General features: G+C 43.2%; 1 protein-coding gene across 8 annotated transcripts in view; it reads right to left on the bottom strand.

The window, feature by feature from the left end:
* REV1 (REV1 DNA directed polymerase) overlaps positions 1-20,309 on the bottom strand; it is a 135,588-nt gene extending 115,279 nt beyond the window's left edge. For 6 of the 8 annotated variants that reach the window (XM_066267845.1, XM_066267847.1, XM_066267849.1 and 3 more), the window contains exons 1-2: positions 20,042-20,179; positions 17,929-17,980 (exon numbers count right to left, since the gene is read on the bottom strand). The gene's annotated coding sequence lies outside the window, so the exon portion shown is untranslated. Of the gene's footprint in view, positions 1-17,928; positions 17,981-20,041 lie in introns of all 8 variants that reach the window. The other 2 variants (XM_066267852.1, XM_066267853.1) reach the window with 1 other exon arrangement.
* Between the last annotated feature and the right edge of the window lie 6,143 nt (positions 20,310-26,452).

Genomic DNA, 26,452 nt, shown 5'->3' with positions numbered 1-26,452 from the left:
TGCCTCTTACCTTAGTTAGCAATTTTCTGCTAAGGTACTTACTAACAATTAAGTAACTGATTAATAACTGGTTTAAGCCCTGGCCGGGTGGCTCAGTGGTAGAGCGTCGGTCTAGCGTGCAGAGGACCCGGGTTCAATTCCCGGCCAGGGCACATAGGAGAAGCGCCCATTTGCTTCTCCACCCCTCCGCCGCGCTTTCCTCTCTGTCTCTCTCTCCCCTCCCGCAGCCAAGGCTCCATTGGAGCAAAGATGGCCCGGGCGCTGGGGATGGCTCTGTGGCCTCTGCCTCAGGCGCTAGAGTGGCTCTGGTCGCAATATGGCGACGCCCAGGATGGGCAGAGCATCGCCCCCTGGTGGGCAGAGCATCGCCCCTGGTGGGCATGCCGGGTGGATCCGGTCGGGCACATGTGGGAGTCTGTCTGACTGTCTCTCCCCGTTTCCAGCTTCAGAAAAATGATAAAGAAAAAAAAAAAAAACTGGTTTAAGGTAGGTTTCATCCCAGAAATATGTGTTTTTAAAAGGACTTCCCCATACAATGGGGGAAAGCACAGTCTTCTCAACAAATAATGCTGGGAAAACTAGATACCCAGATGCAAAATGAATTGTATCCTTATCATACATATTTAAAAAGTAATTCAGAATGGCTCAAAGACATAAATGTGAGCTAAGACCTAAAACTAGAAAACCTGGGGAAAGAAACGAAAGAAAAGCTTCACTGACATTGGGTTTGACAGTTAATTTCTTGGCTAAGACATCAAAAGCATAAGCAACAAAAGAAAAAACAGATAAAGTAGACTACACCACATTAAAATTAAAACTTCTGGCCCTGGCCGGTTGGCTCAGCGGTAGAATGTTGGCCAGGTGCGTGGAAGTCCTGGGTTCGATTCCCAGCCAGGGCACATAGGAGAAGCAACCATTAGCTTCTCCATCCCTTCCCCCTTCTCTCTCTTTCTTCTCTCTTCTCCTCCTGCAGCCATGGCTCAAAATAGTTAGAGCAACTTGGCCTCGGCACTGAGGATGGTTCCATGGCCTTGCCTCAGGTGCTAAAATAGCTCAGTTGCCGGGAAAAAGGAACAGCAGCCCCAGATGGGCAGAGTATTGTCCGGTCGGGGGCTTGCCAGGTGGATCCCAGTCAGAGCATATGTATGCAGGAGCCTCTCTGTGTGCCTCATCGCCTCTCACTTAATAAAAAAAAAAAAAAAGAGTTAAAACTTCTACCTAACCTGTGGTGGCACAGTGGGTAAAACATCTACCTGGAAAGCTGAGGTTGCCAGTTTGAAACCCTGGGCTTGCGCAGTCAATGAACATATGAAAAGTAACTACTACGAGTTGATCCTTCCTTCTCCTCCCAGCCCCTACCCTCTCTCTAAAATCAGTAATAAAAATAAATTAAAATTTCTGTGTATCAAAAGGGATTAATATCCAGAATATATAAAGAACTCCTACAGGCCCTGGCTAGTTGGCTCAGTGGCAGAGCGCCAGGCATGTGGATGTTTTTGATTCCTGGCCAGGGCACACAGGAGAAATGACCATCTGCTTCTCCATCCCTTTCCCTTCCCTCTTCTCTTTCTTTCTCTTCCCCTACTGCAATCATGGCTCAATTGGTTAGGGCAGTGGTCCCCAACCTTTTTTGGGCCACAGACCGGTTTAACGTCAGAAAATGTTTTTACAGACTGGCCTTTAGGGTGGGACAGATAAAGGTATCACATGACCGAGACAAGCGTCAAGAGTGAGTCTTAGTCAGATGTAACAGAGGGAATCTGGTCATTTTTAAAAAATAAAACATTGTTCAGACTTAAATATAAATAAAACGGAAATAATGTAAGTTATTTATTCTTTCTCTGCGGACCGGTACCAAATGGCCCACGGACCAGTACCGGTCCGCAGCCCAGGGTTTGGGGACCACTGGGTTAGAGCATATTGGCCCCAAGCGCTAAGGATGACTTGTGGAGCCTCTGCCTCAGTTGCTAACAAAAAAATAGCTCAGTTGCAAGCATGGCCCCAGATGAGCAGAACATTGGCCCCAGATGGGGGTTGCTGGGTGGATCCCAGTTGGGGCACATGCGGGTGTATGTCTATCTCCTCTTCTCTCACTTGGAAAAAAAGAAAAAAGAAAAAAAGAACTCCTACAACTCAATAATAAAAACCAGTAACCCAATTTAAAAATGGACAAAGAATCTGAAGAGACCTATCTCTAAAGATAAAAGAATGGCCATTAAGCACATGAAAAGATACAGAAAGTACCATCTTGATCAATACCAAATAAACATAGAAAGATAGCATTCAAAGAACTTTAATCTACTAAATAAAAGTGGCTACACATAGCACTCTCTAAACAACTGGGAGAGAGGGAGAGAAACACTGACTTGTTGTTCCACTTATTTATCTATTCACTGGTTGATTCTCAAATATGCCCTGACTGAGGATCAAACCGCATGGCATATCAGGATGACATTCCAACCAATTTAGCAATCCAGCCAGGGCTTAACAGCTTTTTATGTAACATTTAGATATGAAAATACAGATGTTTTGAGGTGTTGTTTTGATTTAACTAGACACCATCATTGTCTAAGACTGTTGAAGTTGTAAGGGCACACAGAGATTCTTAATTTCATAACCCAAGGAAGGAAAACCTTCTTCCAGCCCCATCCCACACTGCAGTCAGGTTCTGACTTTGTAGAGACCCTCACCAAGCTATTTAAAACAAAAACAAAGGCCCTGGGTGGGTAGCTCAGTTGGTTAGCATCGTCTCAATATGCCAAGGTTGTGGGTTCAATCCCCAGTCAGGGCACACACAAGAATTAACCAATGAATGCATAAATAAGTGAAACAACAAATCAATGTCTCTCCCTAAAATCAGTAAGACTTTTAAAAAGCAAAACCAAACACCTAAGTGAAGAGTATTAACCTTGTAAGAATTTCCAAGAAACACAACTACTAGCTCTAGTCTTTAGGATATACACACTTTTAGAGGTTCTAAACCCCTAAAATTACCCATATTCTCACCATCTTGTAAAAAAACCATCTATTGACTGACACTTTATAGTTCCTTCCTTTCAGTATTCCTTAAATTTTAACATTTAAATTTAAATTCTCTAAACTTAAACACACCACTAGTAACATCCTGTATTTTCCATAATGCTTTTATTTTCCAAAGGAGTCTCTCAGCTGTGTATCTTTACAGCACATCTGTGGAGCAGGGAGGTCAAGTACTACTTATTTTTTACATTTGCCTTCTAGGGTAAAAGGTTTCATAAAGCTGCACTATTGGTTTGTGGTACAAAATCACACTTACCTTTAACAAAACTGCATCTCCAAATCTAAGAGAGAAATTTACAATGCTATCAATATAATAAACTGCTGAAAAGTAGGTACATCCTATTTAATTGAACCAGTGTAATACAATTCAACAAAATAGATGCTTTTTCACTGAGCAACCTAGTACCTGCCTGCATCAGACACAGTAGCTACCATATACGTGACTGAAGGACTCAAGTACAAGTAGTTTCCACCTAGTTCCCCAACCAGTAGTAGTTCCCCAAATGGAAGTTGTCCACATTCATGAAAATAAAGACCAACTTTACTAACTGGTTCTCTAACCTTAAGCAAGTTACAGTCAGTCAGATTTTAGTTCTTCCATTTGTGGCTAGAACTAGAATTCACAAATTCTAGTCTCTTGAAGTTTTAAAAATGTTTATGATTCTATACATCTATTTACAAAAGGCTTTAAAGATGAAAAGCTTACGTATTATGCAGCTGTCTATACTTCCCAAAAAACCAGGATGTGCCTAATCAGAGATATGCCTGAATAATTAAGTGTTAACCCTACTCAGAGAGATCACCTTTGCCCATCATTCCTGAGGTGATCTCTAAGCCCTCAGAATGTCCTGCCTGGTAAGTGTCTTTGTTTATCAAAGGGCTAGGAGCCACTCTGATAGTTTAACCAAGTGTTTTATGGTGGAGGCTTCTGGCCGTGCATTACCAACCTCCTGAGGAAATGGGAGACTAAAGGTCAAGCAGGCAACCATATCTATGTGACCAAACTCTAATAAAAACTATGGACACTAGGCCTTGGGTGAATACTTCATGAATCTTATCACTTGTTGTTGCCAGAAGTAGGTGCTATAGCAGCCCCCAGTGGGAGAGGACAACTCCAGTGCCACACATGGGACTCTCCAGTGTGCCTCATGCACCCTTTCCCTTAGCTCGTTTTACTCATTATCCTTTTACTGTAATAAATCGTCATCATGAGTATAACAGCTTTCAAGAGTTCTGAGTCCTTCTAGTTAAACAATGAACACGAAGGTGGTCTTGGGGTTACCTAAACTTGTAGTGTTGGTATCAGGAGGATGGGCTTGACAAAGCATAGGGTGACAAAATGACAACTGTCCTCCAGGATTCATTCTCCCTTTTAGTAATAAAACAACTTTCCCACCCTCTCTTAGTAGGAAGCAGGGTTGTCAAGTAGAGACTACATTTCATAGGCTTCTTTAAAATCAGTAGTAGCCATGAGCAGAGTAATATATACAAAAATCTGTTCCATACTCCTAAAGAAAGTTGTTCACTTCTTTCTCTGGAAGGCAGCTGTGAGGTAATTTGGCTTCAACCAAGAGAATGAGCACAATGCCCGGGGGATGGCTAGGCAAACTAGCAAACAGAAGGAACCTGAGGCCCTACATTTTAAAAAAAGCTCAGACACTGTGGACTGCCTGAGCACGCAGTGAGAGGAGCTCCATTTCTGCCCCATCACTGTCCCGTCTATTGCAGCAGCTCAGCCTGTGCCCTAAAGGATGGAAGTACATTTCAGCATTTTAATGTTATGGCTTAGAGTCAATACTTAAATTAACTACACAGATAAAGAGAGACAGTCAGATATTTAAGAAAAAGTTTGGATTTGGATATAGTAAAACTGAAAATACGTAACAAATATTTTTAATGTCCCAATCTGAGGATATTATTAAAAGGAAAGTTTCTACCCCAAACCATTCAATATAAAAAAGAATTTTCTTTCTTGGTTAGTCATAACAACAAAAATTAAAAATGATCATCAATTTAACAAAATCAGTCATTTGAATACAAGCTGAAGGAAGTGTTCTAGTAATTTTTTTCCCTGAAGTTATAGATTTCCACAAAAGGGAAGGGGGGAACCAAAGATACTGTTTTAATAAAGTATAAAATACTGCCTTCTCTGGTTTTCTAGAAAGCTGCAAAATTAATCGGTCTCTAAACACCTTTCTTCAATATTCCTGACTTCCAAATCCATGTAGCTGAAGTGCTTATCCAACATTTCCACTAGGGATGTCCCACATGCATCTCTAAATCAGCACATCCAAAGCTAGGGATCAAGCTACAAAGAAAAACAAAAGAAAGTTCTGGAAAAGACATAATTAAAAAAAAAAAAAAAAAAAAGAGTCCCTAATAAGGAGTAAAAAGCCAGTGATCTTCACTAAGGAGAAGTATATTCTCACAGGAAAGCCAAATTATTATTGCTATAAAATTTCAAGGCTGCAGTAATTTCAAGGATTACAAAGGCCACCGTAGCTTAGTAATAGGAACAGAACTTGGCTGGAGACTGAAGGAGTTGATCCTGAAAAGGGGGCTGTGTCCTGAGCAGTGGTTTTTCTTTCACAGGTATGAGAATCACTTGGAGGGCCTGTCAAGAAGCAGACTGCTGGGCCATGGCCAGGTAGCTCAGTTGGTTTGAGTCATCCTGATATAAAGTTTCAGGTTTGATCCCTGGTCAGAGCACATACAATAGACAACCAATAAATTCATGGATAAATGGAGCAACAGATCAATGTTTCTCTTTCTCTCTTTTTCTCCCTTCCTCTCTAAAATCAATCAATCAATCAATAAAGATTATAAAAATGCTGCAGACTGCTGGACCCCAACCCGTTTTTCATCCAGTGGGTCTGGAGGGGGGCTGGGAATTGGCATTTCTACACAGCTTCCATGAAATGCTGCCAGTCTGACATTCCAAGTAACAGAACTGTTGATAAGAAGGAGGTGAAAACTGTAACTGTGAAGACAAGTGGACATGAAAAGAGCCATGATACAGTTGTTCTAGCTTGTTGTGCTCACAGAACCCAACTGCCTCCTACGCTGATTTTCAAATGCAAAACAATGCCAAAAAAAAGACATTCCTCAGAAATGATTGTTCATATTCATGACAAGGGTTGGATGGATCAGGATAGGACGAAGATCTGGTTTGAGAAGTTTGAAGAAAGAGACCAGGTGGGCTCTTAGCAAACCTGCTCTATTGATACTTGATCAGTTCAGGGCACACATAAAAATACAAAGAAGATTGCTGCGGAGCAAAAAACAAAACTTCTCATCATACCTGGAGGTTTGAAATCCCAGCTCCAACCACTTGATGTCAGCATTAACAAAGCTGCCATGAGAGATGAATGGAACCAATGTACGAAGTCTTCTGGGGACAATGTGACACCAGCAGAAAGAGTAAAGAAACCAACTATAAGAGAAGTTTGCACTTGGGTGAAAAGATACTTGGATAATATCAAAATTGAGATCATTGTCAAGTCATTTAAGAAGTGTGGCATTTCAAATGCCATAGATAGACCTGAAGACGAGGCAATATATGAAGACAGTGATTCATCATAAGACATAAATGAGGACAAGCTAATCAGATGGGAGTTTTGACAGTGATGAGGAGTTGTATGACTTTTATGATGACTAAAACTTGAGTCCAATAACTTTATGTAATACAATTTTTTTAAAATTTCGGGCCCCCAAATTAAGGTGTGTCTTATATATGGGAGTGTCTTATACAAGGGGAAATATGGTATATCTCAAGGGGTCAAAAGAGAGAAGTACAGAAGTTCACAGATAAGAAGACAGAGTATATACAGTGTGTCCGTAAAGTCATGGTGCACTTCTGACTGGTCACAGGAAAGCAACAAAAGACGACAGAAATGTGAAATATGCACCAAATAAAAGGAAAACTCTCCCAGTTTCATACCTATTCATTGCAGTTCGATGTGGGCTCACGCACAGATTTCAAACTTCTCAAACCAGGCTCCTTAGGTAGCTATCACATATAGCTTCTATAGACTGTCACTGACTGATAGCCTACCAGAATGGGGTTTTTCCACCAAACTGCCGGTTTCCTTCAACTGCCTATCCCACCAAGTAATGTTATTCCTGTGTGGTGGCGCTTCGTTATAAATGCGCCAATAACCCAAAAAAGTATTCACATTGCACTTTGGTCACGGATTCGAATTTAGTGAGCCACAGAACACACTGAACTTTCCTCTGTACCGTCCACATCTCGACTGGCATGGCCATGGGCTGCTCCGCTGAATACACGGTGTTACGTCATCATCTGCACATGCTGCCACATCATCCTACAGAAACTGGGAGGGTTTTCCTTTTATTTGGTGCAGATTTCACATTTCTATTGTCTTTTGTTGCTTTCCTGTGACCGGTCCAAAGTGCACCATGACTTTATGGACACACTGTAGAAGAAAAGATGTTGCTACAATGTGCTCTACCTAGAAAGAATCACAACAGTACTAAATGCAACTCACCAGGTTAAAGGCTTTCTATTAGATTACAGATGGCAAGATCTATCCTGTCCTGATTTCCATACCCCCCCCATTTCTATGTATGATCTAAGTTTTCTCCACATTCACTGAGCATTTACTATAATTTGTAGTTTTCAGGTAAGCAAAGTAAGTATAAACCACAATGCAAAGTTATTAGAGAAAAAAGATTTGCATAAAATGTATAGTACAAGGAGCCTACATTAGGTGCCTGACAACACACAGCAGATGCAGAGAAAACAGCAAGGAACCTCATGGGGGGGGGCACAAAGGCCACTCTGAGAGGTGCATCTAGGCTGAGGACACTAAATAGGGTTAACTGGATAGAAGACAATGAGAGGGGCATTTCAGGAAGAAGGAAAATTCATGATTAAAAACAAACAAAATAAAAGATTTAGGCAACCTTCTGGAACTTGCTGGTATTCACGACACATGGTCAGACACAGTGCTAGATGAACTAATAAAGTAGCTGATGAAGTATATCAGAAGGCCCTGAAATCTTACTAAAAATTTTGAACCTGCCTGACCAGGCGGTGGCGCAGTGGATAGTGTGTCAGACTGGGATGCTGAGGACCCAGGTTCGAGACCCTGAGGTCGCCAGCTTGAGCGCGGGCTCATCTGCTTTGAGCAAAGCTCACCAGCTTGGACTCAAGGTCGTTGGCTCGAGCAAGGGGTTACTCGATCTGCTGAAGGCCCATGGTCAAGGCACACATGAGAAAACAATCAATTAACAACTAAGGTGTTGCAACAAAACTGATGATTGATGGCTTCTCATCTCTCCATTTCTGTCTGTCCCTGTCTATCCCTCTCCCTCTCTTTCTGTCCCTGTAAAAAAATAAATAAATAAAAAGTTTGAACCTGGCCCTGGCCAGTTGGCTCAGTGGTAGAGTGTCGGCCTGGCATGTCAAAGTCTCAGGTTCAATTCCCGATCAGGGCACACAGGAGAAGCACCCATCTGCTTCTCCACCCTTCCCCATCTCCTTCCTCTCTATCTCTCTCTTCCCCTCCCGCAGCCAAAGCCAAGGCTCCATGGGAGCAAAGTGGGCCCGGGTGCTGAGGACAACTCCATGGCCTCCAACTCAGGCGCTAGAATAGCTCCGGCCACAATGAAGCAATGCCCCAGATGGGCAGAGCATCGCCCCCTGGTAGGCACACCAGGTGGATCCAGGTTGGGCGCATGTGGGAGTCTGTCTGACTGCCTCCCCACTACTGACTTTGGAGAAAAAAAAAGTTTGAACCTTACTTTGGGAAAGTTAGAAAAGGAAGTATAAATTTGTCTATGTAAATGATGGAGAATAGGGTTGGTCGCAGAGACAGAGAGGTTCTGGCCCCTGAGCTAATCTATGCTATGACCTCTAAGTCTGTCTTAGCAGATAGCTTTCCCTTATGTATTCTATTCACACATGCCTCGCGGCTCTGAACTCACAAGGTAAGCTGGCACACACAACGACACACAACTAAAAACAAATCCCTCTGCATTACTGCAATTCAAATATGTGGTCAAATTCAGTCTTTTCTAGATCTTCTATCAGTTCCATCTTTACCAAATTTCTCACAAATCCTTATATTAACTGCAAGTGAAAATAAAGGAAGTAGAATGTTTAAGAAACTGATACTCCTTTACTTTCTGGACTCTTTTTTAGGCCAAGAACCCCCTATGGTACATTAAAAACAAAAAACTCCACTACTTTTAATTAAGATGATACAACATTCTAAGGAGATGCCACATTGTTCAAAAGACATTAGAAGTCTTCGTGCGGAGGACCCGGGTTCGATTCCCGGCCAGGGCACATAGGAGAAGCGCCCATTTGCTTCTCCACCCCTCTGCCGCGCTTTCCTCTCTGTCTCTCTCTTCCCCTCCCGCAGCCAAGGCTCCATTGGAGCAAGGATGGCCCGGGCGCTGGGGATGGCTCTGTGGCCTCTGCCTCAGGCGCTAGAGTGGCTCTGGTCGCAACATGGCGACGCCCAGGATGGGCAGAGCGTCGCCCCATGGTGGGCATGCCGGGTGGATCCCGGTCGGGTACATGCGGGAGTCTGTCTGACTGTCTCTCCGTTTCCAGCTTCAGAAAAATGAAAAAAAAAAAAAAAGACACTAGAAGTCTTAATGGATATTTACTACTCTGTACCTTAAAATCAATACATTCTATTTCTGAGAAACATTCAGTGAGTTCTAAGAGAATATAATATTACCTTTTAGTGACAATTAGAAATTTTCTGGACATAATATGCAAAAGAAAATTAACCTGTACCTGCAGCATTATAAATTTGAATAGCTAGTAACTTCAACTAAAGTGTGAAAATTCAAAATGACTATTCAGCAAATAAGTTACTAAAACTCTTTATAATTCTAGCAACAAATATATTATCAATACTTCCACTTCAGCAACAAAAATCTCACTTCACAGGTCCCTTTCACTTAACAGTAATGAGTAACAACGTAATTCTAAAATTACAAATTCAAGAATACTAGAAATCAAACTTTTCACAGCCAGAATTATTGAGCTCTTAAAATACCAAAAAGTATGTAATTTATAACCCTACCTGTAACAGTTTATATTAATATTTGGCTTATACAAATACAGTGTGTCCGTAAAGTCATGGTGCACTTCTGACTGGTCACAGGAAAGCAACAAAAGACGACAGAAATGTGAAATCTGCACCAAATAAAAGGAAAACTCTCCCAGTTTCATACCTATTCATTGCAGTTCGATGTGGGCTCACGCACAGATTTTTTAGGGCTCCTTAGGTAGCTATCACGTATAGCCTCTATAGACTGTCACTGACTGATGGCCTTCCAGAATGAGGTTTCTCCACCAAACTGCCAGTTTCCTTCAACTGCTTATCCCACCGAGTAACGTTATTCCTATGTGGTGGCGCATCGTTATAAATGCGCTGATATTCACGTTGCACTTTGGTCACGGATTCAAATTTAGCGAGCCACAGAACACACTGAACTTTCCTCTGTACCGTCCACATCTCGACTGGCATGGCCGTGGGCTACTCGCTTTATACACGGTGTTACGTCATCATCTGCGCATGCGCACATGCTGCCACATCATCCTATAGAAACTGGGAGGGTTTTCCTTTTATTTGGTGCAGATTTCACATTTCTATTGTCTTTTGTTGCTTTCCTGTGACCAGTCAAAAGTGCACCATGACTTTATGGACACTGTATTTCAGCCCAGGATTTAAGTATTTAAAAACAATTTTTTATTAATTTAAGAGAAAGAGAGAGAGAGAAGTGAAGGGGAGAGGAAGGAGGGAGAGGGGGAAGATAGGGAAGAGAAAGGGAGAGAGAGGCGAGGGGAGAGGGGTGCATACAGGGGTCTGTCTCTGCCTCCCTGCTTCTCACTTAGTTAAAAGAGGAAGGAGAGGGGGAGGGGAAGGGATGGGGAGATGTGTGGGGAGAAGGAGGGGGAAGGAGGGGAGGGGAGGGGAGGGGAGGGGAGGGGAGGGGAGGGGAGGGGAGGGGAGGGGAGGGGAGGGGAGGGGAGGGGAGGGGAGGGGAGGGGAGGGGAGGGGAGAAGGATAGATGGATTTCGCTGGCCTTTGTCCTTGATTCCCATGTGGAAGAGACTAAATCTTTGAATTTCACAACTGATAGTACTTCTGTTAACCATGAAGAATCCCTGGGAGCACATCCTTATTTTTTTTTAATTTCTCCACTGATTCAAGAGAGAGGAAGAGGGAGAGAAAAAGAATATCAATTTGTCATTCCACTTACTTGTTCCATCTGTCTGTGCACTCACTGATTGCTTCTTGTATGTGCTCTGACTGGGAAACGAACCCACAACATCAGCCCACCAGAATGACACGTCATCCACTGAGCCACCTAGCCAGTACCCCACATCTTTCATATTATGGTGATTCCCAGTGTGCCCCTAGTTTCAGAATGGGGTGGGCCATGCTAGAAAGACCAAAGTTGGGGCTTTGGGGCACACAGCAGCTTGACCTCCTAAAAGACAGGGGATAGAGGCTAAATTCAACTGTATGGCCAATGATTCAACCATGACTATGTAATAAAATTCAAATAAAAACTTTGGACACTAAGGCTTGGGTGTGCTTCCCTGATTTGTAATCATGTATCAATGTGGTGGGAGGATGACATCCTGAGGACACAGAAACTATATTTATGGGACCCTTCCAGGATTTTTCCCATGGATCTCTTGATTTGGCAGGTCCTGATTTGTATCATTCAAAATAAAAGCATAACTGCATGGACAGCTCTTTTCTGAGTTCTGTGAGTCACTCTAGCAAATTATGGAACATGAGGTGGTGGTGGGAACTTCCCACTCTGCAGCCAGCTGGTCAGCAGTGCAGGTGGCCCAGAAGGGAGGAATCTTGTGGGCTGTGCATGTCTGCCCTAACTCCGGGGAGCTGGTGCCAAACTGCATTCAAGTATAGATCAGGACAGACTACTTCAACTTCCTTCTCGGGGATCTTAAGGAAAGTAAATGAAACAAAGTCAAATGAAAGCATTTTTTTAAGACATCAAGCATTATGAAAAGTAAAGGACTTTTTTGGTTATGCTCTCAAAAATATTAAAGAAAAACTGTTAAAAGATTTTTAAAATTCAGGATTATCTAGCTTAAATTTTTTAAAAGGATTAAAATAAAGAGCCAAGAAATAGGGATTATAAGATAAAATTCAGAACTTTGATAAAAAGCATTTAAAAAAACAGGAAATCTAAATCACAATTTCAATTTCATAATTCAGACTAGTGCCTAAATGATAAAAATATATAAAGTCCTTTCTTAATAATCTCAAATGTAGAAATAATGGGAGTTTAGAAAATATAAGATTCAGCCATTTTCTGACTTAACCTCTAAAAGAGCTCCTTTTTAGCCTCCTTGAAGCCAATCAGCAACATTTTGGTTACTCAGATACTGTGTTCACATAAAACCTAGTCACATCACAACCAGCTTTTTGCCCATCCCTAACTAATCTTTTAATTCAAGAATAAAGCCAAGAGACCAGACTGATCTTTAAAAGAATTCTCAAACCATCCTACATGCACCAGGCAGCTACCTGCCAACATGAAAAAGCATGATCATACTGCTTTATAGAAGACAAGAACTTTTCTATTACTTTAAAGCCAATGACTAAAAAAGAACCCTCAAAATTTTAAATCACAAATTTATAAGACTACATCACGGAATTCTCTACTCTCCTGAAAACAAAACACTGAGCATACATCGGTCTTTCCCTAATGACAAAAGGGGGCAGTTTATTACTACAGCAGAAAAAAAGGTGTAAGAGAAAAAACAAAAAACTAAAACCCATAGGTTCTAATCCTACTTCCCTTCTTTATCAGTCAAGTGACTCTCTGGATGTCAAAAATAGAAGGGCATGGTCTCCAGAACCTGTAAGTTTCAACCCAGCTAACTAGCATTCTAAATATACTTAAATGTTGAGAAGTCAACAACTCAAAATTTAGATAGTCTTCAAATTTTAAGTCTTGCAAATAGATGTCAAAAATCATTAAAGCTTACAATGGTGCAAAAACATTACTTATTAAAAACAGATAACAAAAATTTGTTCCACATCAGCATATATATAGTTAATTTTTATTAAAGTATTTATTTGCTACCTGAAATTTATTTCAGCATTTAGCAAATTTAAAGACATTCACGTTTTCTTAAATCTGGTGCATTACATCATTATATACAAAACTTTTTCAAATTCTTTACAAAGCTGACCTACCATGACAAACAATGCTTTGACTTATTTTTCAATGACTTTAACAAGGATTACAAACAAAATAAATGATTTTGTGTAACATCAGCCTATTAAAATGCTTCACATTTATAAAATATATGGACATCTAATAAGTATAGTAGTAGTTAAATTAAAAAAAAAAAAACAGCCACAAAGAATGATAAAACTGCCAGTAGTTAAGAGAAACAACAAAGATGTGATAAAACATACTAGCAGGTTTCCAAAAAGAGATCTTGCTTGCTTTTACATGCCTTAGAGCAGAGTGGTTATAACCTGGGTTAATGGAATCAGGAAGCAGACTGAAATCCGAGCTCCTTTCCTACCTGTACACCTGGCCAACCAACATCATCTTTCTACCTCTGCTTCTTTATAACTGTGCCCACCTTGTGAAGCGGCTATGAATATTAACTAAGACACTGAACTTAGCAAAGAACCTGACACACAGGAAATATTTAATAATTTAGCAATTATTATACAATTTTGGAACATATGCTTAAAAAAGAAACAGTATTTTATTTTTATTTTTTAGTTTAAGGCCCAAAGATCAGGACCCTAACAGATGAAGTTCAGACTTAAAAATAAAGCATAACGATACATAATGTTTCTACAGAGGCATTTTACTAAAGACAAGTGAACTAAGTAAAAATAACTGGTATTATACAAGTGCAATTACTCCAGGCAGAATCTTTATTTCTAAGAACAATTCAATCTGCATTAGCCACTTGTCCCCATCAATTTCTACCTCTATTTCTGTAAATGCTAGAGAAAAAACAAAATCAAACTATGAAAAGAAAAGAAAGAAAAAAGAAAATACAACGTACAACTGGGTTACTATAAGCCCTAATTAAGAACCAAATACAATTTAGGGGTAGGGCCAGGCAGGGACCCATAATGAAAGGCAGAAAAGGTCCACACAAATATAATAAAACACCTCTCCTGCCCTGGCCGGTTAGCTCAGCAGTAGAGCGTCGGCCTAGCATGCGGAGGACCCGGGTTCCCGGCCAGGGCACACAGGAGAAGCGCCCATTTGCTTCTCCACCCCTCCGCCACGCTTTCCTCTCTGTCTGTCTCTCTCTTCCCCTCCCGCAGCCAAGGCTCCATTGGAGCAAAGATGGCCTGGGCGCTGGGAATGGCTCTGTGGCCTCTGCCTCAGGCGCTAGAGTGGCTCTGGTCGCGACATGGCGACGCCCAGGATGGGCAGAGCATCGCCCCCTGGTGGGCAGAGCGTCGCCCCTGGTGGGCGTACCGGGTGGATCCCGGTCGGGCGCATGCGGGAGTCTGTCTGACTGTCTCTCCCTGTTTCCAGTTTCAGAAAGATGAAAAAAAATAAATAAATAAAATAAAAACACCCCTCCTTTCCCAAATACTACAAGACTCATACTTCAACTGGTCCTTCATGGATTTTCCTGTCTTCAGCCTCCAGCAAATCCTTTCATCACCACAATCATATCTCCAGTAGAAGTTCAAAGAGAAATATATAAAAGCTACTTTGGTGGGCAGCTGTTGAGATGATCAATCTTAGCATCATCCACAGATGTAAGAATAAAAAGGCTGATTTACACATTAAGACCAAATACTGGTCACTATTCTCAGCAGTTTATTTTTTAATCCATTTTGGACATTCACAAAATGTATGTATTTTTATTTTATTTTTTTAATTTTTTTTATTCATTTTTAGAGAGGAGAGGGGGAGAGAGAGAGACAGAGAGGGAGAGAGAGGAGAGAGAGAAGGGGGGGGAGCTGGAAGCATCAACTCCCGTATGTGCCTTGACCAGGCAAGCCCAGGGTTTCAAACCGGCAACCTCAGCATTTCCAGGTTAACACTTTATCCACTGCGCCACCACAGGTCAGGCTGTATGTATTTTTAAAGAGTTCCATAAATATAACTTTGGTAGCCAAAAAACTCAGCAAAATAAATATAAAATTCAATTGATTACACCTTTATCTCATGCAAAAAACACAAATTCTTAATGAATACTCCAAACTACTTTCAAACATTTTTCTTTTTTTTTTTTTTTTTTTTATTTTTTGTGACAGAGACAGAGACAGATAGGGACAGAAAGGCAGGAAGGGAGAGAACTCTTTTTTTTTTTTTTTTTTTTTTTTTTTTTTTTTTTTTTTTACAGAGGCAGAGATAGACAGAGACAGACAGGAATGGAGAGAGATGAGAAGCATCAATCATCAGTTTCTCTTTGCGCGTTGCGACTTCTTAGTTGTTCATTGATTGCTTTCTCACATGTGCCTTGACCGTGGGCCTTCAGCAGACCAAGTAACCCCCTGCTGGAGCCAGCGACCTTGGGTCCAAGCTGGTGAGCTCTTTGCTCATGCCAGATGAGCCCGCACTCAAGCTGGCGACCTCAGGGTCTCGAACCTGGGTCCTTCCGCATCCCAGTCCGATGCTCTATCCACTGCGCCACCACCTGGTCAGGCTCAAACATTTTTCTTAAAAACTATAAAATAACCCTGTGCTATATGCTCTTTACATACATTAACTCAATTATTACTCACCATAATCATATCAGGTATAAATTATTGTTGCCAAATTACAGATGAGCAAACTGAGGCACTCCAGATTATTAATTTGCCCAAGGCCAATCAATCAGCAAATGGTAGGAGCCAGAATTCTGACAACCAGCGGTCTGATTCCAGAACCCCAGGTTCAACTCAAATATTATATACCAGTGGTTTTCAACTACCCCTCCATGGACTGGTGCCAGTCTCCAGACCAGCATGAAATTTCTGGCACACTAGGAAAACACTGAACTATATACCATTCACTCATTTAGCAAGTTTTACTGAGAACCTACTATGTGCTAGGCACAGTTGTAAGCCCTGGAGACAGAGCTGTGAAGTCAAACAAGGCCTCTGCTCGCTAATGGACGGGGAGATCTTGAAGCCAAGTCTAATGGGAGATATTCGATAAGTGGAAATTGTATCTCCTGTGTCAAAAAATAAAAGCAAAATGAAAGAATCAGAAGTGACACAGGGAAAGGCTCGCCGCTATTTTAGAGATTAGGGTAGGACTATCTGAGATGATGACATTTGAGCAGCAAACAGATGTTAAGACAAGATAACCACTAGGAAAGGGGTGACCCAGCTAAAAGAACAGCACATATAATACCTAAAGTAGAAACAGTTTGGTTTGTTCAAAAAACAGCAAAAAGACCTTGGGACTAGGGCAAGGTGAAGAGTTACATGCTAAGAGGTAAGGTTAGAATTAGCAGCTGCCACCTGACCAGGCGGTGGCACTGTGGATAGATCGTTGGACTGGGACACCAAGGACCCAGGTTCGAAACTCCAAGCTCACCAGCTTGAGAGCAGGGTCGCTGGCTTGAGCAAGCTTGCTGTAGCCCCAAGGCACATATGAGAAAGCAATCAATGAACAAGCAATCAACGAACAAGTAAGATGCTGCAACAAAGAATTGATGCTTCTCATCTCTTTCTCTTCATGTCCGTCTGTCTGTCTCTCTCTCTCTCTCTCATCTCTTTCAAAAAAAGAATCAGCACCTGCCAAAACATGTAATGTCCTGATGGACTACAGCAGGGGTAGTCAACCTTTTTATACCTACCGCCCACTTTTGTATCTGTTAGTAGTCAAGTTTTCTAACCACCCACCAGTTCCACAGTAATGGTGATTTATAAAGTAGGGAAGTAACTTTGTAAAATTTATAAAACAGAGTTGCAACAAGTTAAAGCATATATTACTTACCAAGTACTTTATGTCGGATTTTCACTCTTTGGCAGAATAAATCTTTATAAAACAACTTACTATAGTTAAATCTATATATATATATATATATATATATATATATTTTTTTTTTTTTTTTTTTTTTTTTTTTTGTATTTTTCTGAAGCTGGAAACGGGGAGAGACAGTCAGACAGACTCCCGCATGCGCCCGACTGGGATCCACTCAGCACGCCCACCAGGGGCAACGCTCTGCCCACCAGAGGGCGATGCTCTGCCCCTCCGGGGCGTCGCTCTGCCGCAACCAGAGCCACTCTAGTGCCTGGGGCAGAGGCCAAGGAGCCATCCCCAGCGCCCAGGCCATCTTTGCTCCAATGGAGCCTTGGCTGTGGGAGGGGAAGAGAGAGACAGAGAGGAAGGGGGGGGGGGGGGTGGAGAAGCAGATGGGCGCTTCTCCTATGTGCCCTGGCCGGGAATCAAACCCGGGTCCCCCGCACGCCAGGCCAATGCTCTACCGCTGAGCCAACCGGCCAGGGCCAAATCTATCTTTTTATTTATACTTTGGTTGCTCCTCTACCGCCCACCATGAAAGCTGGTACACCCACTAGTGGGTGGTAGGCACCAGGTTGACTACCACTGGACTATAGTAAGGAGTTTTGACTTAATTCTAAGGGTTAAAGAAAACATGGAGGATTTTAAACAAGAAAAAAGTGATATAAAAAAGTGCCACATATCCTCACATAGTCCTGAGAGGCAGAAAGAGCTTCACTGTTCTTTAGGGCTCATTCATTTATTTGGAGACAAGAGCTACCAATCATCTCTTCTAATTGGCTTCCTTCTCATACTTGGTCTGCAGCACATCCTGACTTATTCTACACTATGAATTTCAATAAAAAGGCATTCCAAAGGGAGTATGTATTTACTGAGCAACGCTGAATACCAGGGACTCACTAGATGCCTTACATTTAAGAGTTAATTTAATCCTCAGTCACCAAGTAGAAAAGAAGTCTTCATTCTACAAATGAGAAAAAAAATTAGAAATATTAGTAACTTAATTCATCCACGGTCACACAGGTAATACACAATCAGAATTTAAATCTACATGTAATTTCAAAGTCTTTGCCTTTTTCCTACAGCAGCTATCGAGTAGGTATATATTACACGTACCCTTCCTAATTTATTATTAATGACTAGGTTATTCCAAGCAAATATTGGGTTTCTTTTTCTAATGTAGAATGAGTTTTGAAGTTGAAGATGGGAAAATGGAGTTGTCTTACATTACTTTGAAAAATAATTTTCTAATTGAGACTTCACAGAAAATAACTCCAAAAGAACAATTCCCATCTCCTTAGGGGAAGAAAAACTTAAATATGTATTGCTTATCATAAAACAGATAAAAAGTTCTATGACAAAAGACACTCATAGAAAAACAGGATGTAGATGAAAAGATAATCAAAAGTGGCAAATAAGTAGTTTTAAGATCTGAATGGAAGAGAGGGAGGAGAATTAAAGAACAACTTTGGGTGAGCTTCAGGAGTACAACATAGGAGAGGGAAGAAAAAGACATGTTAGTAGTATTTGCACCGGTTAAGACAAGGCTATGTGGGAAGGCAGATACAGGAAGTTTGTAAATCAGGTAGAAGGCAGCGCCATGGGATGGCTTACTGTGCACCCACAGGAAGATTATGGTATGTCCTACCATGCCTAAAGAGAAAATGGCTACTTCTCCAAGACTAAAGTGGAGAGACCAGCGAGACCGAATTCTGGCTGACACCAGAATTAAGAATCAAGTCCCTGTCTGACCGGGCGGTGGGGCAGTGGATACAGCGTGGGACTGGGATGCGGAAGGACCCAGGTTTGAGACCCGAGGTCGCCAGCTTGAGTGCGGGTTCATCTGGCTTGAGCAAAAAGCTCATCAGCTTGGACCCAAGGTCGCTGGCTTGAGCAAGGGGTTACTCGGTCTGCTGAAGGCCCGCAGGCAAGGCACATATGAGAAAGCAGTCAATGAACAACTACAGTGTGGCAACGAAAATAAACTGATTGATGCTTCTCATCTCTCTCCATTCCTGCCTCTTTCCCTATCTAGCCCTCTCTCTGACTCTCTGTCCCTGTAAGAAAAAAAAAAGAAAAAGAATCAAGTCCATAACAGTTAGAATCTCTTTTATGATATGTGGTGATCCACATTATTTTCACCTAAATACCATTTCTACTCTGCACGTGACCTGAGAAAACCAGGAACACAGAAAAAAGTAGATTTACACCACCTGCAATTTTTTTAAATAAGGAGGAGTCAATTAAGAAGCATATATTAAGGCATTTCTTTATAAGCTGGGTTTAGGTAATAAAAGCCGTTTACTGCATAAGGAAATGCCCCTTTCCGCGCACACAGGGGCTGATTTTGTTCAAAGAGTGAGTGGAAGTGTGGAAGGGACACTTGTACGGACAAGTGGCAAAAGAGGCTCTGCATATGAAGGCAACAGATAAAAAGGAAAAATAAGTGCGTAAAACCTGTCTTCAGATATCCCGACCCCGATTCCGGGACCCAATGATGGGGGAAGTGTTTGGTGGATGAGTAACGGGGACGTGGTGGCGAGGCGGCGGCCAGCCCCGCACCTGGTCCCGCAGACTCCCTGCGCCGCGCCGGGAACCAGCGACCGAACACACGCACGAATGAATGGCGCCGGCGCAGGAGAGGGAGTTTGCGGCGTGGCCGGAGCCGGGCCAGGAGGCGTCCGAGGTGATAAGCAGTGGAAGCAAGGGGCGTGGAGGACAGGGCCGCGGGCGCCAGTCGTCGCGCGGCGCCTCCGTGGGCCGCCATGTGAGGGGCTGGACCGCGCCATGGCGGAGGGGGAAGGGAGGTCACCATTACATAACCCGGCGGGGCGGCCGCCGCGGTAGAGGCACCCAGGCCCGTGAGGCCGCGAAAGGACGGCCGCGGTGCCCGGTCAGCGTGCTCTCCCCGCCCTACCCCAGCTGTCCGTACTCCGCTGCTACCGACCCGGGCTGCGGCGCCTCCAAGCTGCGCGTGTCCGGTCCCGCCCTTCCCCCACCCGGCCGCCAGTCGGGGGTCGCTCACCTTCCGCGTTGCCCCAGACCACCATGCCCGGCACGGTCGCCTCCTCCGGCCTCGCGGGCTCCGGCGCCCCCGCCGCAGCACAGCGCCCTCGTCGAGGCCGGGAAGAGGGCCGAGAAAGAAGTCACACTGCCGTGCCGCTCCGCGCCACGGCCCACGCTCGCCCCACGCTCTCGGAGGACGGTCCTGCGCGCTCCGCAGCGGCCCCCGCCCGTCTCCCTCGGTGGCCGCGCACACCAGAACCCCCCTCTGCCCCTCCTCCGGCTGGACTCCCTCGGCTCCGCCCACAACCCACCCCCTGCAGGCGGTGTCCTGCTCTGCGTGCGCCGCCAGAGGCGGGCGGTTGGCCCCGCCCCACCCACCCGCACTCACCCTGCGCGGCGCACGCGCCCACTCGCGCCTTTCCTAGGGCAATCAGAACGTCAGGAGCGGTGCCTGGGGGTTGGCTTGGGCCGCCCCGCCCCTCTCACGCCGCCCGCCACCTGGAGAGGGCCGCCGCTGCACGTGACCATCTCGAGGGCTTGAGATGGGGGGAGTGTGGCGCGGGCCGGTCTGCTGCAGCGTGGAAACCACAGTCTGCCCCGCACTGCATGATCTCTGTGCCTCCAGCTCGGATCGCCGCTTCAGAGTGGGCGCAGCTCGTCTTCAGCGAGTCTCCGCCGGCCCCTCCTGGCTCTGGACGCTCCAGTCCGAAAGGACACAACTGCAGGGACTGACCATGCTTAAAACCCTGCTGCTGTCTGTGCACACGTAAAACACCCGGGTTCTCCTCCGCTAGCGATTAACAGTGACATCTAGTGGAGAAAAGGACACACATGCACTTACACTTTTCAGAACTGAAAGTCGCGGCCCACTGAGGTTCGTAGGAATGAACACTGCGCTATGGGGTTACAGCGATTGGTTGTCCATTACGGTAGGAGCACAAACACCTTTCCCCTTCCCTTGAGTGCCTGTCCTTAATTGCACTTAGATATCTGTAAATCTACGGCTCGAATCCCATCTCACATGAAGCACTAGGCTTACACACAAAACCAATTTTCTACTAATGTAAAAAAATACATTGTGCATGATTAAATACAATTTTAACTGAGGGTCTTCTAGCAAGATTAATTGTCCCATAAGGTCCATTTCTCCCTGATAGATACATGAATTCACCACAACTTCCAACTGCCCTTTTTCTGTTCCACTTGTCTATCTGACCCCACCTTTGCTTACTTACTGGACTATAGCCCCTGAAGCAGAAAAGTTCTAGGAAGCTGGTCAGCTGCCCCGAGGAGAAGCATTCCAGGAAGCCGAAATCATAGGGCTGCAGAAGGGAGCATACCAGAATTGCTGACTCAACGCACACTTGCTCAAAGCTCTCCCCACCTTAATAAATGTTTGCCTCAGAGTCTGTTTCGGTGCAATTCCTCCTGGAGGAGTGCCCCGGCAGGTCTTTCTCCTCTAATAAAGCCTGCACACCTGGTGTTCGAGTGCCGTCTCATTCTTACACTCCCCACTTGGCAATGTGGGTTTGCCATTTCCCACATTGCTACGATGGTAGTATTTATTGCTGCAATGCATAAACGTGAAGTGTACCTCCCTGCAAAGGCTCAACGCTGTTTCTCCTTAATCCCTTATCTAAGACACCTGAAGACTTTTTGAGTCCTTAAAACAACCAGCCCTCTTTTGAAAACGGATTTTGCAGAGCTGGGTTAAGTTTACTAGTATTGTAGTTCAGAGAATATTCAAACAACTTGCTTTTTTTTTAAAGGCCTTTCGCTTTTATCATTTTATATATTTTTATAAACATGCTTCAATTTTAGGGTTTTTTTGTCTCTAATCTAGCAAATTAAGGTTGCTTACTTTTCTGAGACATCATAATTTAATATAAATTGGTGTGATTTCAACAGGCTCAATCAGCTGCTGACTGCAACATAAGGGGATCTGCTGAGATGCCACAGAAAACTAGTGGAAAATTTTTATTAGTTATGTTTGCTTAATGTGTCTTTAAATGGCAGTGTTTCCGTTAACAAGAAATGGCAAGGCCCTGGCCAGGTAGCTCTGTTGGTTAGAATGTCCTCTGGAAACACCAAGGTCAGGACACATACAAGCATCAACTAATGAATGCATATAAGTGGAGCAACAAATCAGTGTTTCTCTCAAGTTAATAAATGAGAAATTTTGTTTTAAATAAAATGACAAAACTCGATTTTCAAATTGAAAAATAACCTGTGAACTCTACAGGAAATGTACCATTGTATTTTGTAATGCTGGTGGCCGAAGCCAGGCATGTTCCCATTGAATCCGAGCAGACGGTAGAGGAACTGCAGAGCCAGAAAGCGTTGTACCATACCCGTTTATTGGAGGTGCCCAAAGACAGGAGAGCAAATAAACAATAAAAAGGGAAAGAGCTAATAAACAAAAGAAAATCTGCTATTTGCAGTAAGGGCAAGGGAGCAGGGAAAACCGCACGCACCTCACGGTGGCAGGAGAGCGATCTGGGAGAATCGCCACCCAGGGGAAGCACCTGCAGCCTCACACAGACCACACACACATGGCGCTGCTATGTACCCACGCACCAACCAGGCAAAGAGCTTGTAGCCAGTAAACCCACGAGCAAGCCTGTTTCCCCACAATTTCAATTTCAGTTTTCTTCCCTACTGTTTCCTATTCTAGTCAAAGGTGGTTTTTTTAAAATGTATTTTCTCAAGAAACAAATACAACACTGAGCTAACTAACCTTGGCAACACAGTTTATAGTAATATGATAGTAACTGCATTTGAGCGCAAACTAGCACACAGCCTCCAATTTGCATTGTTCTCCAGAGAAAATAGAATAAAAAGAGTGATGAAGAATTTGTAAATAAAATGTATACAAACTCTAGAATTCTTGGTACAAATTAACCAGTTTTATTTTTGCCCATTCTAGATATTCTGTTATGCTATCCCATAGATGTACCATATATTACACAATGTCTGAAGGTCTTTTATTTCCATTTTATCCTGTCACCTACACTCATTCATTCATTCATCTACTTCCATTTATTCTCATGGAGACTATCTTTCCCATTCTAAGGTGAGCTGGCCTGACCTTTGGGTAGGGTAACTGAGATGGCCACTCTGGACTCCCACATTTAGGGAGTGTGTTTGGATGCACTTAGTCTCATAGACTAACCATGCCCCACCACATGGAGAAAGACACAAAAGGCCACAGGCCTGATTTATCAGCACTTCCCTTTCTTCCTTCACTAGAACAGTGAGCAAACCCAAGGGACATTCTAAATTGCCCTGAAGCTTGGGCTTAGTGGGACAGGTTTAGAGAAGCGACTATCTGCTTCTCTTCCCCACCTTCTTCCCCTTTAAAAAGAAAAGAAAAGAAAAGAAATGTACTAATCCTAACTAGTCTGGGAGACACAATAATCACATTTCTGGATTAAAAGTAAATGCACTTCCCCCAATTCAACGTCCTAACAATGTTATATATCTAGTTTTTAGATTGTCTTATGGATGTCTTCCATAGGGTCTGTCTGTAACTAAAACCCAACATATTAGGAAAGCCCAAGGGCAAAATCCTCCCAAAGTTGATACCAAATCAGCAGGAAAACTAAAAACAAAGCCCAGGGACTTTTACTGCCCACTCCATCAATAATGACTCCAAGAACCTGCATCACCTTGAAGAATGGAGTCTGTTTCCAGATCTTATGGGAAGATTTCCCTTTTGTGGGTGTTTCAATTACAAAGCCTGAGCCTCACCTGTGGTGGTGCAGTGGATAAGGCGTTAACCTGAAATGCTGAGGTCACCAGTTTGAAACCCTGACTTGCTGGGTTAAGGCACACATGAGAAGCAACTCCTACGAATTGATGCTTCCCTCTCCCCCCCCCCCACCTGTCCTCTCTCTCTCTCTCTCTCTCTCTCTCCTAAATAAATAAATAAAAATTTAAAAAAATACTGAAGGCAAAAAAAATGACTGTTGTGAAAATGATGATGTACTGGCGTTATTCAAACATAAACACACTTTACATTCAGACACAGTTCTGGAGTAGAAATAGCACTGTGCAGGAAGTCAGGCACTAGCTCTCTGCTTTTGACTCTGGCCCTACAGAGCTGCTTCATTTTGGACAAATAGTTTCACTTCTCTGGACCTCAAAGCATTGGTCTGTAAAATAAAAAGAATTGTAGTAAACAATGTTTTCCCTAGTTCTAAAATTTTATGCACACCTTCATTTTAAAGGTTTATAAAGAAAATGAATTGAAATTATGGTTGTATTATGTAATACTGAAATATTCAAAACAATAAATTCATTTAATATAATTTAAAAATGCTAACATGCTTAAAAATATATTCAATTAAAAATAGAATAGAAAAGACTTGGGTTTTTTATCTCTTTTTTACTATATGAGGAAGCCAGAATAAAGATAAGGAGATTATAAAAAACAAGCAGAATTAATCATTATATGAGTTTAATCAGGAAAAGATTAAAAAAACCAAGAGGCTCAATATTACAAGCAGCATTCATAATCATAGGCTTTTAAATCACATACACAAGACATCAAATATTTTTTACATGGAGAAAAGGGGCTCAGAGTACAAAAGGGATAAAGAAACACTGGGTTTTGAAAACAATTTCATTACTCACAGAGGGAGAGAGTGGAGAATTGCCAAAATGAAGAGCCTTCTATCTGGGAATCGCAGCTGATATCCGGGAGACTGCTTGAGAAGGTGGAAAGGTAGAGAAGAGTATTAACAGGCAGCACGTGCCCCAGCTGAGCAAAGCACCATGCTTAGATAGTCTGAAAAGTGTTCCACAAATAAACACAGATAAAAACTTGAAAATATTATTAAAAAACCCAACTAATGAGAATATTCCAAAGTAGAAAGAGGCATGGTTATCTGAAGGGAAAACAACAAAAACCACAAACAAAAACTGAACCACTATATCAGAATATACAATAGTTTAGGCAAATGAAAGTCTAATGTGGGAAAACAGACAAGAAAGTACAATGCGATATAATTTCAATTAAGTGGAATCTAAAGAACAATATAAATAAACAAAACAGAAATAGATTTATAAATACTGAGAACAGACTGATGATGGTTGCCAGAGGAGAGGGGATTGGGGAGCTGGGTAAAAGGGGTGAAGGGATTGAGAAGTACAGATTAGTGTCACAGAATAGTCACAGGGATGCAAAGTACAGCTAGGGAATGCAGTCTTTAATATTGGAATAACTATGGATGGTGTGGAATGCTGGTGGGTTGAGACCAGGCAGGTTTTCACTGAATTTGGGCAGACGGTAGAGGAACTGCAGAGCCATAAAGCGTCAGGCCATTCCTGTGTTTTGGAGGCTTGCAAAGACAGGCGAGCAAATAAACAACAAAAGGGTAAAAGCTAATAAAGGAAAACTTCCTATTCACAGTAAGGACAAGGGAGCAAGAAAAACCACACCTCTAGGTGGCAGAAGAGCAATCTGGGAGAATGGCTGCCCAGGGGAAGTGCCCATAGCCTTATACAGGCTGTGCACACATGCTTCTGCCATGCTCACGCACTAATCAAGCAAAGTGCTTGCAGCTGGTAAACCCGCAAGCAAGCCTAACACAGCTGCCCCACATTTCACCCTTTTAGGGTTGCTTGCCTCAGTCTATGCTACAGGTTTCTTCTGCGATGGTGCCTGTGTGAGGAGTGAAGTCCATTACAAAATCCAAAACAGTACAGTCTACAGCAACAGAATTACAAACACAGCTGTGAGTGAAATGATAAAGTGGTCAGCCGTACCAAGAGAGGCAAATCTTTTCCCTCTGGCAGAACACAGGCCAGAGTTCTGTCTGCAGGCAGCACAGTCGCAGGTACCAGAGGCCACCCTGGGCGGACATACCAAACCTTACTGGCCAGTACAGCAGGATCTGCTGGTTTGATGTGCAGCAGAATGGGAGAACTCATTATGGCCCATAAAGAAATTACGAAGGTGCCCTTCATAATGCTGTCTCCCTGAACACTCAAGGGATAATTCACTTCTACCTTAGGCAGCCAGTTGCTGGATGCCCAGGGAGCTAACTGGAGGTCCCCCTCTAGTCCCCTATCCCAAAGTGTCAACAGGCCACTCATCGTAGGTGGGGCGCCTGTACACTCCAGGGCTATGTCTATTGAAGACATTGGCCTTTAAGGAGGGCTGTTGGGGCAGGCAAATGCATGTTGCCCTGCTGTCCAAAGCCCAGCTTGAGTCAAATGTCCTTGGTGTGTATCTGCAACTGGATGGGAGCAGCTGTCTGGTGCAAGAGGGCCTCCACAGGAGCTGGGCACCCCCACTGAGGTCTCTCATTCAAAATCCGGAGTACTGTCCATAAGTGGTGTGTCCATCTAGTAAGGGAGTTAGTGCTCCCTCCTGACACAGTCCCTGCTTTACGAGTCCATTATACCGCTCAATGATACCAGCAGC

The sequence above is a fragment of the Saccopteryx bilineata genome, chromosome 3 (assembly GCF_036850765.1).
Source record: "Saccopteryx bilineata isolate mSacBil1 chromosome 3, mSacBil1_pri_phased_curated, whole genome shotgun sequence".
Taxonomy (NCBI): domain Eukaryota; kingdom Metazoa; phylum Chordata; class Mammalia; order Chiroptera; family Emballonuridae; genus Saccopteryx; species Saccopteryx bilineata.
This window is presented reverse-complemented; position numbering and strand designations above follow the sequence as displayed.